Below are 17,557 nucleotides of genomic sequence, written 5' to 3' on the forward strand. Positions count from 1 at the left end.
AACAGTATACAAAAACTCATCTAGACGACTGCAACTAGCAACATTTTCATCAACACGTCTTCTCTTGTGTCTACTCGATAAATCTTCAAAGCGTTTGCGAGGAGATGTATATGTTGAAGTTGATGCATCTGATGTTGATGGACTGACTACCTCTTCTGCCTCATTTTCATTTCCTTCTTCGGTGTCAACAACATTTTCTTTAAAGCAATCTGGCCAAACGATAGCGGTATTTAACCACTCTTCGTTCTTGTTAATGAACCTGTCGACTGTCCTTCTTGATTGCACCCATTTGGTGTAAACCCGACAGCGAAATCGTCGACAACAGTTCTTGAGGTCCGTCACATCACTTTCACTTAACTCGACGTTAGTATTCGATTTCAATGTGTTAAATAAATTGTCACAGTTACGAAGATCTTTATGATTACGAAGCACAACGTAAAGATCTAGATAAGTAGAAAACCCACGGAAAGCCATAATGACAACACTTGGTAAAAGTTATAATTACAACTAAATTACATTTGCTAAACACACTCAATATATAGGGCAGCAAGTATGCAACTAGCAATGTATTTTTTAAGCTAATGATGTTATCAGCCAATCACAATACAGAGATTAAGGGTTGTCAACAATGTAATTACAATAACTAATTAGATTAAGCAAGTACTGGTAATCTTTACCTGATGACTCATTAGCGCTTTTGTCGTATGGCAACCGAAGCGTTCATAAGTCATTAAAGTAATCACAAATGCACCTGTTATTTAAGGAACTACTTAGGGATGACTTATTCTCAGTAATAAATTATATACGAAGAAAGACAGAGAACATCTCGTTTGTCTTTCCACTTCATGACGCATACACCTTTCCCATTTCTGCGGTAGACACTACTACCCCTGGTCAATTTTTTGCTGGTCACCGTAACAGGATTTCCTTTTCTATTTGGCTGAAGAGTGCCCGTGCAATGAGTTTTATTGCTAAGAAATACTTCAGCCAACTCTACACTATTGTAAAAGTTGTCCATGTATACTGATTGACCTGCATCCCTTTATAAGGCAGAGGGAACTAGGACAGTTACAAATTTAAACTAAACGGATTTTGTAAGCCAATATGTTATGAATGCCTTATGTATTTTTTTTTTTCGTGAAAATCGAAGGGAAAATTTTGGAAAATTTGGTGGCAATATAGTTGCCACTGCCTGTAAAAGACTATCAAAAATAAAATAAGGTTTATTCTTAATGCAAATTTTTATTTCTGTTCATGGTAAATATCAAAACAAGGTACCACACAGAGTGGAACCTTGCATCTGGAACATTGAATTTTTGACCTTTTATTGTTTGTCTTTGTGCTACATACACGACATCGCCGATAAGTTGGCAAACGTTCATGTTTATGTGTTCCAACACTGGCAAAACGAAGGTCATCGATTACAGAGCCGGTTTTTTGGTAATTATCTGACATCTTGGGCTTCTTAGTAAGATACATTGGTTGGGTATCCAAGCTCCTTTTCCTTGATGAAAAATAATTTATAAGACCACGTGCCAAAGATAATCTAAACGCTAATTGTGGCATAATACTGTGGACGCGGCTGTTTGAACTGTAGAGAAGGTACGAGTTTGTTATTGCTAGGTCTATGCAAAAATAAAAAATGCGAAGCCACCATTTCTTACTTCTTCTGCCGACTTCATAGGTACTCCGCTTCTGATCGAAACGATCCACACCGCCCATACGTTTTGTATATTCAAGTACCGCTGTTGGACAAGGATACGTTTTTTTTGTTCCGTCTTTCTGCTTTCTTTCACATGTAGTTTGGCAAATTTTGGGGTGAAATGCGGTGGTCAAAACTGTAACTATTTTTGTATCCTGCCACATGATAAAGGAAACATTATTTTTAGTACGCCATTTATATTCACCTCTCTCTAAATGTATTTTTTCTTGTCTTGATACATTTTTTTTCTTAGCGTTTTTTAGTATTAGTGGCAAATCAGATCTCCCAGAATTGACGGTTGCGGTGGCATATATTCCGTTTTCAAACAAATATTGCAAGAGCTCATAAGATGCAAAGAAATTGTCAAAAGCTACATGTCCTCGGAAGTCTTGATCAATGAGTTTTTGTGTGAGAGATTTCACTACTTTGACTCCTAGACCAACTTCAGGAGCTTGGTCTTCACGTTTACCAGTGTAAATGCTAAATTCGTAAACATAACCAGTTTTGCTATCAGCTCTTACCCAAACTTTGTATCCTCTCTTGATGGGTTTGAGGGGCATGTATTGTTTTAGAGTTGAACGTCCCTTGAATCGAATCATCGATTCATCAATTGATTGTGACGATGTTGTTTTCGCTTCTCGCTGACATGCAATATTCAGCAAATCCAGTATTGGTCTTACTTTGAATAATTTATCAAAATTTGTTGCAGCTCTTTGAGGCGTTTGCTCATTATTATTCAAATGCAGGTTTTCGAGGATTTTTTTAAATCTTTTGATTGGCATTATGGATGCGATTTCATCTACGCGGAAAAATGGATCGCTAGCCCAATATAGATCAACAGTCGGTAATGGATGGAGCCCCATTAGAATTATTATGCCTATGAAAGCTTTAATTTCATCACAACAAACAGGTGTCCAGTTACGACTTTGATTTTGTTCTGCATAGAGATTCGTTTGTGTTACAATATGTGTAAAAATATCGTCATCGAAGAAACGTGTGAAATATGTTGTAGGCCTTGTCTGGGATGAAAGGAATTGAGTTCCTTGTAAACGAACACGGTCAAAATCATCCATGTTTGGTTGTTGAGACCAGATAACTTTTTTCCACTGATCTTCTGCACCATCCGAATCATCAGTTTCAGAAAATGTATCAACAGCTGTAGGAAGTTGGCTGAATGGTGGTTCAGGAGGAGAGTCAAGTAAACGGTTACGGCGTCTGTCTAAATGAAGACCAGATGTTGAGGAATGAATTGATGTCTCACGTTCGTCGTCCGAGTTGTGTGTCACCTGAGTAGACTCATTGTTGCGGCTGTCTAAATGTAGACCAGATGTTGACGGCTGATTAAAAGATTCTTCTAAATTAGAGTCGTTTTTCTCCTGGGTAGAACCGGTTTCGTTCGCATCACTAAGAATATCATATAGCGTCATACCTTCATACGTATCTAAATTATCCGGTTCTTGTTCGTATTCGTCCTCCGAAATGTCGGGGTCGTCGGGTAAGCCAAATAACTCGTCCAGTGCATTTTCTATGTCGTCATCAGACAATATTTTCGGCATTTTCACCTGCAGTAAATACTGTAATATTATTATCTACACGGGCAGTGGCAGATATATTGCCACCAGTTAAATACAAAATTTTATCAAAATAATAAACGTAATTTTACAAAATACTACTCGATCGTACAAGTGACATACGTAATTATTGAAATAAATGCAAACTCTTACCAGTTTCCCAAAAGATTTTAAAGATTGAGCTAGATTTGTTACACGTTACACAAAATCACCGGTTTTTACCGTTCAAAGTTTGAAAAGTGTCAATTGAATTTGACAATTCCCACACAACAAAAAATATACGTTGACAGGACATCTCAAGCTTGCCAGTAAAAAAAAATAAATACCAGAAAGATAAAAAGTTGCCCGAAAAAAAAAATCTAAAATTGGTGGCAGTATAGTGGCCACTGCCTTAAAAAGGGTTAAGATAGTCCTGCATTAATTTGAGGACGACTTTTTTTACATGGCCAGTACCACCTAGCTCACTATCAGCTGACCCTTTGTACATATGGATTTTAAGAACAAGACCTTTAGGGTCAGCTAATATATATAATTTTATTCCAAATTTATGTTTTTTGTTTTTTATGTACTGCCGTATCTTCAGTCGTCCTCTAAATAACACCATGGACTCATCTATACATAACTCCCTTTCGGGGTATACAGAGGCTTTCATAGTTTCATTAAAATAATTAATAAGACGGTCGACCTTATCGTATATATTGGTCGACACGTTCCTATATTGGAAATATAGCATTCTAAATATTAATAAAAATCTGTTTCTGCTCATGTACTGTCCTAAATTAAATTTAACTAAATGAGACTTTGCCCAGTAACCATTTATTTTACTGAGCCTCACAGTGCCCATAAAAAACAATATGCCCAAAGACACTAGCAGTTCGTCGGCATTGGTCTACTTCCACCGTTTCAGCCGGCTTTCCGGCCTGCAGCCCTTGCTGATGACATCACGGACATGGTCGTTTGTCATGTCAGCCAGTGTTGTCAAAAAGTTGATGTTAAAAAATATTTTAAAATATTGGAGACATTGATCCACTATTGTGGAACAGGAGTCCTGGGTTTCCTATAATGGAAACTCCTCAGGGGCAATTGGCTCTTCCACCCAGTCGCTATGAGAACCTTCAGGTTCTTCATCGGTTTCCGTCACAGCGCTCACAGAAGAGTCGCTGGATCTGTCGGATGGAAGGTTGCCGATTATTTATATGTTTATTTATAAATATACACAGTGTGTATGCTTGTCGATACCAGTAACTGCGATGAAGATGAATCGACTGGAATACTCGTATTACCTTCATTTGTTGATGTTGAACTCTGACATTCCTCGATGGCAACAGTGGTACGATGCTTCTTTTTAATATATATGACTAGCCAAAAAAGAGTATACTAGCGTAAAAAATTGGCTTATCTTCGTATCTCCTTTCGATGTGGTATACAAGGGTTTTTATAAGTATACAATCAATAAGTAATACTAAACAATGAATAAATGTTTATATATATGTATATATATATTTTATATACAATTTATTATTTTTATTATACTTAAACTAGCAAACCCGGCGAACTCCGTTTCGCCACCAAATGGCTTCGTTTTATGTAACATTTCGTTTTGTGATTAAGAGATGAAGAAACATTTTTTTATGTTTTATATTTGAAAAGGAAAAAAATATTGCATTTCACAACAGTAATGAATTCATTTTGAATACAAAAATGAAGTGTCATTTAGTTGAACTTCTCTAAGTATATGAAAGTGAATCCAAAGTAAATACTGAATCGAAGCGTTATACGTGTCCGCAAATTATTCGAAGATTCATTGAAGTGCTCTTTGGTAAACCACATTTTTTGTTTTTTGGTCTGACGTTAACACAAACAAAGCGGATGGTTTACCAACTCGTGAACACGCAACGTATAACTGTCCATGTGAAAAACAATGATTCTCTAAATTTATCCCGCAAACACTAAGCGATTGGCCTTGCGACTTGTTAATTGTCATTGCGAACGCAAGGCGAACTGGAAATTGTAATCGTTTGAAGTCAAACGGAAGATCGGTCGGAATCATTGGTATTCGAGGAATACATACATTTTCACCTGCGTACTTTCCGTTAATGATGGTTGCCTCAATCAAATTCGACATAAGTCTTTTTACCGCAAGTCGAGTACCGTTGCAAAGTCGCGGTGGATTCAAATTACGCAATATCATAATAACTGTACCAACTTTGAGTTGCAAGTTATGTGGTGGAAATCCTGGTAACTCCAGAGAGTTCAAAAACTCCGTCGGATAATTTACTACTTCATCGAGATTTGTTATAGAATCAACGGATTTGTATGTCACCAAATCGCCTGCTATTTTTGATTGAATGGTGAAATTCAGTGCGTGTACATCATTATTCTTTGCGGCAAGAATTGCTCGTTCACTTAACCAAGCATAATTCTGATAATTCTCACTAATGTTTGGAAAAACATTTTCAATAAGAGCTAATTGAGAGTCTACAAATCGACAAAAGTCGTTGGTAAGAGTAATTAATCCAGATGTCGCATCAACTGGGACTTTTCCATTTCCAACAGCTAACAATTGTTTGGAAAATTGTGCAGCACTTTGATCATTTTGAAGTTGAACTCTCATATTAATGGTTAGCGATAATGTTTTTACGTTATTCCATAAAGGTGATGCCTTCAGGCAAGCATTCAATTCATCTGCAGGCGTTCCACGGGGAATTACTGGCAAAGTCTGCCTGAAATCGCCTGCCAACAATATCATCAAGCCGCCAAAGATGTTGTTATTTCGCCGAAGATCCTTCAGTGTCAAGTTAAGTGCTTCAAGTGATTTCTTATGTGCCATTGTGCACTCATCCCAAACAATGAGCTTGCATTGCATCAACAATTTTGCCATTGCACTGGATCGGGAAATATTGCATGTTGGAGTATCAATTGTGTTTAAATTGAGTGGCAACTTAAGCGCAGAATGTGCAGTACGACCGCCATCTAGAAGAGTCGCCGCAATTCCAGATGATGCTAACGCCAAAGCTATGTCACATCTTGATCGAATAGTGGCCAAAATCAATGAAATGACAAATGTTTTCCCTGTCCCTCCAGGTGCGTCCAGGAAGAATAGACCACCAGTATTATTGTCCACCGCTTGTATTAATGTTTCGTATACTTGTTTTTGCTGTTCATTCAGTAACGGCACATTATTTTGAACAAATTCCTGAAATGTATCAACATTGTATTGCAGCTCTCGATTTAATTCTTGGTTGAATGCATCGTGCATCGATCGATTTGGCGCAATCATTCCTACTTCAATCAGTAGCTTGTTTGCAATAGTCAAGCATTGATCCTCAATCAGAATCAATCCTTCATTGTAGATTTCATCGGTTATTTGCATGTCAGGATTATTCGTTTGAATGCGCAAACGATGCAAGATATCTTCACATATGTCGTCTTTGTATTTGTTCCATAACTGCATTGGTTTTGAAGGAAAACATGTGGTGATGATAATTGCGAACAGCGTTCGTATTTGGTACGCATTTGATGAAACAACTGAATCGGCAAGTGTTAAATCCCAATGAGAATCGTTCTCCAGCAAACCCAATAGTTGACATGCTTCTCGATATGTTTGGCATTGGTGGCCATTCACAGTTTTCAAATGCGCAAATGATTTTGGTCCACGTACATTTACCAACAGCAGTCGCAAATAAAAACATTCATCATTTCTAGGATGAACAGTATACATACGACCTAGTGCATCAGAGGAAAACACCTGTGGCCAATCTGGAACTGGGGTGCCTTGTTTGCGACGTTGGAATTTCTTTGTTGATTGATTCCAAGTGTAATACTTGGGCATTTCAACGTACATCAGCGTCGCTGCGAATGGATCTGTTTCACACATTGAAAAGAAGCTAGTCAATGTTGTCGATGGTGGTCTCTCAGCTCGTTGTGCGGCATTAGCCTCAGTGAAGTAAACTCTTTGGCCATTTTCCAAATGCACTGCTAAATGTACAACTGTGGGATATCTTTCATGAATTTGAAATGACAATAATCGCCACAGTGCTTCATTAGTACTGACGTATCTGCCCATTTGGAAGTTGCTGATTTCGTCATTCGCATTTTCCGACGCAATACCAAACACAGCCATGTCGCTGCCTTTTGTGACGTACTTGCACAAATATTTGATTGATTTGGCCGAATGACAACTCTCAACGTTTGCATGTGTTTCGAAAATTCGTGATAGCAGCGGGCAATATGGTACAATGAATTCATTTCCGATCTCAATCTCTTGATTTTGAACTTTGACTTTAATAGTTCGACCATTATCTTCTTTTGAACGCCGACGATAAACTGGATATCCATCGTGCCCTGTGACTGTTTCAGCAACTAACGGTCGCGGATATCGTTTTGTGCACTTTCCATCAGCCATGCAAGGCGATAATGGATTCAAAGCACCGCACGGTCCATGCACCATCTGCGTCGTCACAATGTCGTGTAGATGGGGATCAGTGACTGGATCAGGAATTTCAGCTGATATGATGTCATCCACTTCATTTGAATGTAATTTGTTCAGCAACCAAATTAGGATATGAGCATGCGGTAGTCCACGCTTCTGCCATTCCACCGAGTACATATAACAACGTGTGTCACCAAAAACTCGATACTTAGTAAGCACATCCATCATAACCTTGAGTTTTTGCTGAAATACTCTGGCGATTATGTCATGGCGATCTTGCGGTTTTTGTCCCGGTTCCATCTCACGTTCAATTTCCATCCACTTCGGATTGCAAGTGAACGTAATAAACAAATCCTGAGTTCCATAATTTCGCACGTACGTCATAGCGTCTTGAGCGTATTCGTGCATGTGGCGTGGGCTTCCGATATATGATGATGGAAGAATCGTCAGACGTCCAACATTCTGAACATCGCCATCTGAATGAATAGCATCACGCAAGTGTATATAGTCCTCAGATCGTAGCTTTGCCTGATTGTATCGGATGAACGCTAAACGTTCGGTCTCGACTTTGACATACATGTCGACAGCGAATTGCTGGAATAGCCGACGGCACTTCAGAATGACATTCTCCTCATGTGTACGAATCATCAAACGATACGCATAGTAATTCATTGCGCTTAGATTTTTATTCGTTGATACACCTGAAAATGCAAAATTAAATGAATTGTTAATAGAAACCAATAATAGCAATATAATTAGTGTGTGAATATTTTACCTGTAATTGGATCGACCATCTTCAACGTGATGTCGTATCCGTCTTGCCCTTGCCAATAAATGATTGGATATTGTAACGCATCGTACAAACGATGTGTCTCGTTTACACGATGCATGATATTGCTTCTTCGCTGAACGACAATGTCTCGCGATTTAGTTGGATCGCCAACAATAATTGCAGCAACATCATTAACGGTGGGTGCATTGAATCTTCGCACGTGTTCACCTGTTGGGGTACAATCCGCTCTTATGACAAATTTGTGCGTATCCGATGGCATTTGTTCCAATGCTGTTTTGAACATATTAACCACAGCGTTATTAGCGTGAAAAAATGCTTGCAACTGTTCTATAATTCGTCTCTTTAACTGTTGTGTTCCCTGTATATTGCAACGCACATTCAACTGATCCACCATCGACGAAATAAAATATATTTGCAGAAATTGATGCGGCTCATCCGGTGATGGCACCATTGAACCATGCAAATGATATATTTGTCCTTGTATCTGTAATTGCAAACAATCATTTGTTGAAGAATACGGTGTAACTTCTGATCGTGTGATGGTGTAGTGTTTGGTGTATATGTAGTTTTTATTGTTGCAATTCATTTTGTTAGTGTGAGTGATTGGTTCTGTGTGTTGTATCTTTTACCTTGCAAGTCGGCATAAAGCCGCCTTCTCGAATGATATTAGCTCCAAAGGAAGTCATGCGAAAGCAGTTATTGTATTCAAGGATGTGTTGAAGAAAATGGTAGGAATCGTGATCACTTCCATCGAACAATTGTTTCAGTGGCTGTGGTGGTGTAAGTAATGGATCCAGTTTGACTTTTCCACTTGCGCAACACAATCCAGCCGTTTCTCTTTTAAACTTTAACGCATTACAATATCGGCATACAGTCGTCATTGGTCCAATATCTAAATTTTCATCATTACTGTAGTTCGCAGTGGGATCATATTGGAATGCCAAGCGATTGTATGATGCCAATGATCTTCGTGTGCTCACGCGCTGTCTTAATCGGGCATTTTCTCTTATTATATTTTGTCTTACTTCGCTTAAGTTCTGTGAATACACTTGTTGCTGGCTTGCATGTCTTGTGCGGCGGCCGATGTTCGCACGTCGTCCTCTAGGCATTTTGGACTATGGACAGAGTAGTGAATTTAACCTCAAATGCACGATCCACATAATTTACACAGTTTAACTTACCACCTTAAAGACAAAATGCCTGCTGTTGAAATCGAATAAAAATCTGCACAATACACGTAATTGATTTGTTGGTTTCCAATTAAAATGTTAGGAAACGAATAACTTATATTTTTTACATTTTTGAACACAATACCGTTTTTTCACATGAAATTCTCTGTCAAACAATATATCACGCACCGGCACCATCTACAATGAGTAGCTGTCAAATAAAAATATTAAAAGAAATACGATACAAATATTGGTATGTAGTACATGCTATGTATCAGAGATGGCGCTGTATGAGAAAAATGATTTTCTCTGTTTTTTCGCCTTTCTGTTGAATTTTTTCCTGAATTTTCTTTGCTATAAACCTCGCGGAGCTCGAGACCTTTCCAACGAATCCAAAACCGTGGAAATCGGTTCGTGCGTTCTAGAGTTATAGCGTCAGGAAGGAAAACCCGACTTATTTTTATATAGTAGATAACCAAGGGGGCTGTTAAAAATGTACAAATACGATATAATATTTTATATGGATATTATGTTGAATAAAAAATATCCTAATTTTAATATACCTACTTACTTATATAATTATAATCGATAGAATAAACTTAGAAAGATTCTAACGTATGATAGTCCCTCCAACATTGGCCAACACAAAGAAATACGTTGCACTGGCTACAAACAACGCTCGTCATCGTGCGTTTGTTTGTAGCCAGGCAACGCACACACCGTGCTCTATGTTGCTTATTCTGCTTGGCTGAGGACCGCTCACCCTCTTTTTCTCTCTGCTCCGGGAAATGGTTCAGTTTTATCCAACCTCATAGCCGTTATACTCGTACCGTAGCTCGAGCGAGGAGCGGATGAGGTCCCGTATTTTGTGAGCAGTTCCCCAGCCGAGGCATACCTAAATTCACGGTGTGTCAATTTCTTGCCTTCGCCCATGTTGGAGGTATAAATAATATATGAATTTAAAATACAAATATTTAAAAACCTTTACATACCACTTTAAAGATAACCTCAAATGTAATGTAATGACATTTGTTTGTTTGTTATTGTTATGAATGAATGAATATCAGTGAACGAAATGAATATGGGTATTTCTCAAAATAATTGTACGTAACGAAACGGTAGTAACGAAATATTGTTACGAAATAGTCCATAGATGTAACTAAATAGTAACCATAAGGCTCGTTATACATTGGCGAAATGTTGTGAATGCTCTTCATTTATTCAATCCGAAATAATTTGTAAGTATGTGTGCAAATACTTAAGGGGCTAGAAATAAAATAAGGGAGTAATCATTCAAACTATTTTAATCTAATTATTATTGTTCCAATCTTCTGACGTTATTTTAAACAAAAAAAAATTAATTAGAATCATTGTCCATTAGCGCTTTATAAATTTCTTCCTTATCTTTATAATAATTGAATTCTTTCCGAAACACATTTGGTTTGACAATCCGTTTTTTAATCTTTGGATCACATCGCTTTGGCGCGTGAACATAATTATTTAGCGATAGAGGTTTAAGTCCTTTATAAACCACTTTCTTTTTTGTGTGTATACAGGGTGACTGGAAATTAGTGGCGGAGCCGTTAAGGGGAGGTAGTCTAGGGTTATTCCGACAGATATCACTATGAGACCTACCGTCCTTACTTAACCCTTTCCAAGATATTCCTACTTAAAGAGTGTAACCCAAAAATTCGTCCAAAAAATTTTCAAATAGTAATAAATCCTAAAAAAAGTGATTTTGGCCTACTTTTTTTTGTTTTGCAACAAAGATATTCTAAATAAGTAATATTAATTGTAAAATTTCCGCAACTGTCATTATTTTATGCAAAAACTGCTAAACAAAAACGAAAAATGTAAAAAAAATTCTTTGATGGCTGATAAAACATCAATTTTCTTTAAAAAGTCACCGTTTATTATTACGTACAAAATAATTAAAAAACTTCTACGTTTTGTTCCCTTTTAAATGAGATATTAAAATCCAAAATCGGTTAAGGAACCATCAAGATAAGACTAATAATAAAAATGAAAGAAAAAACCAAACTACTGAAGAATAAAACTTTATTGAAAAAAAAAACTGTTTAGAGTTCATTTTCGAAGTGTCCACCATTATTTCTAATACAAGCTCGTGCTCTTCTTACGACACCCGTTTTTACAACCCTTGAGTCTGTAAGCTCCCTTTGTATTTCCTGCGCTGCGTGGATTATCCTGTTGCGCAAATCTTCAACGTTTGGTACAGGGACGTCAGTGGCATAAACTAAAGTTTTCATTCGAGCCCACACGAAGAAGTCCATGGGTGTGAGGTCGGGGCTACGTGCCGGCCATGGTATTGGACCACCTCTACCTATCCATCGGTCGGGGAAGTTTTGGTCTAGCCAACTTCTCACAGCTAGCCTAAAATGCGCCGGACAGCCATCATGCATGAATATCATGTTTCGCCTCGTTTCTAGCGGCACATCTTCCATTAATTCAAAAAATACATTCCTCAGTAAATTTTCATATTCAACCCCATCGAGGTTTTGTGGTAGAAAATGTGGTCCAATCAAGCGGATATTAATTATACCCATCCACACATTTAAATTAAACCTTCTCTGTGAACCTTTTTGTCTTTTTAGGTGTGGATTACCCATGGCTCGTTCACTCCAGTAATGAGCATTATGATAATTCGTAATGCCGTCCTTATCAAACTTGGACTCGTCAGTCCATAAAATTTTTCTGAGATAATTCCTATCTTCAACGTCCGCATTTATTAAAAATCTGCAAAACTGCACTCTTCTTAATGGGTCCCCTTCTTCTATGGCCTGAACAGGTGTGTAATGGTAAGGATGGAGGTCATTTTCGTGAAGAGTGTACCACACCTTCCATTGAGAGCGTCCCATACGGCGAGCTATCATTCGTGTAGACAGCGTAGGGTCTCTTTGGAAATAATTTAAAATTTCCTCTTCGTCGTCCCTGACATCCAGTCGAGGTCTACCTGCATCACCTAAAAACAAAAAAGTTTTTTTAATTAAGTATTACTACCATCACTTTTGTTTAGGTTGGTGTGGCTCCGCGCAAAGACTCACGTCGGTTGGACCATAACATAAATCACTTCTCTTGTAGGAATGCGTCTGTCAACATAGTGCAATGAGCGTCGATCGACTTTGACAAAAAATAGTAAACAATAATAGCGCGCTTCACTACAACTTGTTGACGTCACTCATAAGACGCGTAAGTGCGAGAGAGGAAGTGATATCCGTTATTTTACTTGTATGATTTATGGCACCCATCTCTGCGAGTCTTTGCACTGACTAATTTGGACAGCGACATTTGTTTTGCAATCTTACAATTTAAAGGACACGTTAATAAGAATGATAGGACATTTCTTTTCTATTGTTCTCATGGCTATTGTGGATTCCAACTACAATTACATTTTTATTGATGTAGGGTCGTATGGTAAAAAATGTGATTCAAATGTTTTCAAAGAAACACAGTTTTGGAAAAAACTTGTTGACAATAAATACGTTAAACATACCATCCCCATGCTCTATAATAAATATTAACTATATATTACCATATGTTTTTGTAGCTGATGAAGCTTTCGCACTTCATGTTAACGTACTTCGACCCTACGGTGGTAACGAACTCACAAAAGAACAAAAGATATTCAATTATCGCTTGACAAGGGCAAGAAGATACGTCGAGTGTGCATTTGGAATAATGGCCAACAAATGGAGAATTCTGCACCGATCTTTAAACTTAAGTCTCGATTTAACAGTTGCTATTGTAAAAACTACTTGCGTTTTGCAAAATTTTATTCATACAGAAGAAGGTCACGTTGAGCCTTTAATCAATCGAGACCGATTAAATAGTCGATTGCATTTAGAAGGCAATAATCTGACAGCAGACGAAATTCGTCAAAAATATACTGAATATTTTTCCTCTGATGAAGGATCATTGCCATGGCAAGATAAATACACATAAAAAATAAGTTCTAAAACTAAAACCCGACTACTAAATTTTAATCCAAAAAGTGTAAAACAAGGAAGTATTCTTACCTGCCATATTGTTTAAATAAACAATTACATGTCATATTTTTTTTCATGTTTATACGTATTTTATTATAAGTATTAGTCATTATCGTTTTTAGCAAAGCCGTGGTCGTATGCTATTTAGCGCTATTGAACTTATGATTGCTTGCAACTTAAATCTTTTATTGTAGATGTATTTAGTGTGGGTAACGACAATGATTAATATTTATAATAATATATAGTTATATAGAATATACCTAGTAATCTGTATTTTTGAAAATTGTAAAAAGATAGTAATATGTTGTAAGTACTTACCATATTAATTTTTTTTGACATTTGTCATTTCGTCGAAGTCTTTGTTTAAGATAATAAATATTTCTCTCCATGCTTCGTATGTGAGTCTTTTATCTTTATATATCTCTAAAGTTTTGTCCCACAATACCGGTCGTCCTTCTACTAAAGTTATAAGTAACTCATCAGCCATTTTGTACTCTACGCTGCAATACACGTCCACACCAAACGCACAACAAAAACTACCTGTTCAACCCTACTACACCGCCCCCCGCCGCTCCGCAACAACGTTCGCCGCGTCGTGTCTTGCGCAGACAAGATTTTTTTCGTGCACCGCTGCGAGCAGTGTACACAGTTATTTTCTAGTTACGACACGAATTCTTAGGTATGCCCGGCGTTTTTTCTTAGCGTGTACAAGCGCCCTTACGGTCCCCACCACGCTTTTCTTTAGGAATGTTTCCTCTGACTGTAGTTCTATTGATTATATTAAGCCTTTTTTCATTGACACTAAAAACTGCAATGAACATTTTCTTACACACAGGTTTAATTTTATTTTTCTTACAAAATAAGTTGTAACTGCAGCTTACAGTTCTCTTTCTCATATTCTTTGATGGTTTGGTTTTATCCTGTGGTTCATACGAATGTAATAATCTACAAAGATAGGTATCCTGATCAATTTTGGACGTGTTAGCATAAAACGCACTACGGTTTATTAGAACTTGGCGCGTAGTGAAAGAACTACATTTATATTTACTGCCCTCTTTGTGCCGACATGGAATCCTGAATTCTAAACCCAAAGGATCCTTATCAATGTACCTGAAGCAATAATAAATTTAATTGTTAAGAAATAGGTATCTAGTAGGATTAAATTACAATTGAAACGAGAGCCGTTTATACATTGCTGAAAACTACTTACGATTTTCTTGTTCGGCTGTTTTGTCCTGATTTCCTTTTTCTGGTGCCTGAATTTAACTCCTCCACGGTCTTATCTGCCATTATGCACCGTTATTTACTCAAAATTATTCGGATTAGCAACAAAAACACCAACGAGCAACGATACAAGAAAATATTTTTCACCTTGACACTCAGCCTTGACATGAAAGTATTGAAAAGTTGACAGCAAGGTGACACATGTTTAATATTTTTTTAATTGGCCGTAGTCAAATAAAAAGTGTTGCCAATGTATAAAAATATATTAGCGGATCCACTTCCAGATATTAAAGCTATCTTTCAACCCTCCAAAATAACCTGTGATACCAGATTAGAAATAAGCCATTTTGATACGTATTAACAAAATTTCCATACAAAATGTTCTAGAAATGAGCTATTTTGAAAAAACTCCTATCACAATTAGTAGGGCCGAGAATTAACGTGAATTAAGCTATTTTGTTGCGGAAAGCATTTTCTATGGCCATTTTTCTTCGAGATTAAAGTACTTTAGAACCGGACACTTCACGTCATATAATGTGAGTGTACATAAAGTCCCGATTGGCATTAAAAAAAAAAGTAAAATTGGGAACCCGAAATAAGCCGTTTTGAAAAGTCACTCCTCATCTGTTGTTATAAGGAAAACGCCTTTATTGCGTTGGTATTGATCGTCTTTGTTGCATATGGTTTTTATGACTTCTTCCTGTTTCATAACTACTATCCAGCTGTTATCCTTGATTTGTTGTATGATGTTGTTCTCGTAGCTTGCTGTGACGTAGGTGCAATTATGTGGTTCTTGGTGTTGAATGAGTTGAGCTATGCAATCGTTTGAGTGTAGTAGCGTTTTCCATTCAAGGTGTTTGCAGATTACTTCATCTTCCGTTATGCTGTTGCAGGGCTCACGGGGGTACGCAAACTCGTTATTTCCCAAGACAAGATAGGGATTTTCGGGTATTAGGATAGTGTTGTTGTTGTTAGGGATAGAATATAGGTGTAGGAGATTGTATGGCTGTTCTGCAACTATAGGTAAGTCTAGTATGAAGTATGAAGTTCAGTGTTTCATTAGTGCTATGTGCTTTTACTTTAATAGATTTTTCTAATAGGTGAATGTTATTCATGTTTGGATCAAATGCTAGATTACCGTTAATTTCGTTTTGTATTTGATTGAGTTCTTCTATTAGATAGGGGACGTCGATTATGCTAGGGTGCATCTTTTCTAGGTGTGAATACGTTATTGCGTTTTCTAGGGTTTCTAGTCGATCGTATAGTTGCTGAAGTGAGCTTTCGATTTGGTTGAATATGGTTGTTGTTAGAAAATTGGTTTCCAGTTCAGTCCTTTGCGCGGAGTATCTATCTATGGCCCTGTAGATTTTTATCTGATTATTTTTGATTTTATTTAAATTACCTTCGTAATCTTTTATGAATCGCTGCATAATATTTATGCTTTTACGCTGATTTATTCTATTGTTATTAAGTGATGCTTTTATTGACTGTATTTCGTTATCGAGTTTAATAGCATCTTCTTGGTCAAGGTTTCCTGTTATTGATTTGATTACTGAGCCTAAACCGTTTATTAAGCCACGTTTATGGCGGTAACTTGTTTTGAAACCAATGGTATCGAATCCTAAATTAAATAACTTACTTTCTATGTTATCTATAAGATAGTCTATTTGCTTAAAGGTAGTTGTTAAGTCTACTGAACTATTTTGTTTTAGTTTTATAGTAAAATAATTGCTACATATATCTAGGTATATATCTTTAAGTTTTGTGTTGTATATAACGGCTAGGTGATATGTGTCGATTTGATATTGAGCTTTTGCTTCCGTTAATACCAGAATGCCATTATGGTTATCTATTGGCTGTATGATCGCTGTTGTTGCGGCGAGCTGGAGCACTGCGAAGCAGGCGATGGCGTTCCTGAAACATTTTCAGGGCGCCTTAATAAGCGGAAGTGGACTCTAATTGTTTTGGCGTTTACATGCTTTCCCACGATTTCCGCGATTTGTTCTGGGTGTATACGTACTATTGTATAGGGCCCTAGGTACTTTGGTTCTAGTTTGTTGTTTCTTGCGGTTTTAGCTACCTGTTTATATACTATGTCGCCTACCTTGAACTGTGCTGTTTCTTTATCTTTGTTGATTTTTTCTATGACTTGTTGTTTTTCATTTGATAATTTGGTGTTTATTCGTTTTTGAGTGTTTTCCATGATTTGTTTGTGTTTAGTAACGTATTCTTGATAGAACTCTTTGGGGCAGTGTAGTTCTAATGGGTTTCTGCTGTCCGTGTGTCCGTGACCGCGACGCGCGACCGCGACCCGCGACCGCGACCGGGTCGCGCGACCCACTGCTTAGTATGGATTTATATGGAGTACTAAACAAATCTAGCGACCGCGACGCGCGACCGATGGGCGTGGCTAGAGAGCAGCGTGGCGACAGCGACTCGGTCGCATCGGAGGCAGTGCCGTCACGCGACGCAGGCGAGAAGCACATCAAAATGGCGGCATTTTCACCGAACGAGGCCGAGAAGTTAATATAATTAGTTATTAAAAACCCACCTTTATATGATGTAAGGCTCGCATCTTATAAATAATCCTCATTCTTTTTTCTGGAGGCATAGATAATAGCATAATAAGGATATCATCATCTTCTTCATCCTCCAATAGCTG

The 17,557-nt window shown here is 37.5% G+C and overlaps 1 long non-coding RNA gene and 1 pseudogene across 1 annotated transcript; one reads left to right on the top strand and one right to left on the bottom strand.

The window, feature by feature from the left end:
* Positions 1–1,072: 1,072 nt before the first annotated feature.
* Positions 1,073–3,902, bottom strand: LOC142982656 (uncharacterized). The gene is made up of 2 exons (XR_012960013.1): positions 3,427–3,902; positions 1,073–3,264 (listed from the first exon to the last, which is right to left on the bottom strand). It is a non-coding gene; the product is annotated as an uncharacterized LOC142982656 (long non-coding RNA).
* Positions 3,903–8,382: 4,480 nt separating this feature from the next.
* On the top strand, positions 8,383–16,794 carry LOC142982542 (uncharacterized; annotated as a pseudogene).
* The last annotated feature ends 763 nt before the right edge of the window (positions 16,795–17,557 follow it).

Source organism: Anticarsia gemmatalis, chromosome 22 (genome assembly GCF_050436995.1).
Source record: "Anticarsia gemmatalis isolate Benzon Research Colony breed Stoneville strain chromosome 22, ilAntGemm2 primary, whole genome shotgun sequence".
NCBI lineage: Eukaryota > Metazoa > Arthropoda > Insecta > Lepidoptera > Erebidae > Anticarsia > Anticarsia gemmatalis.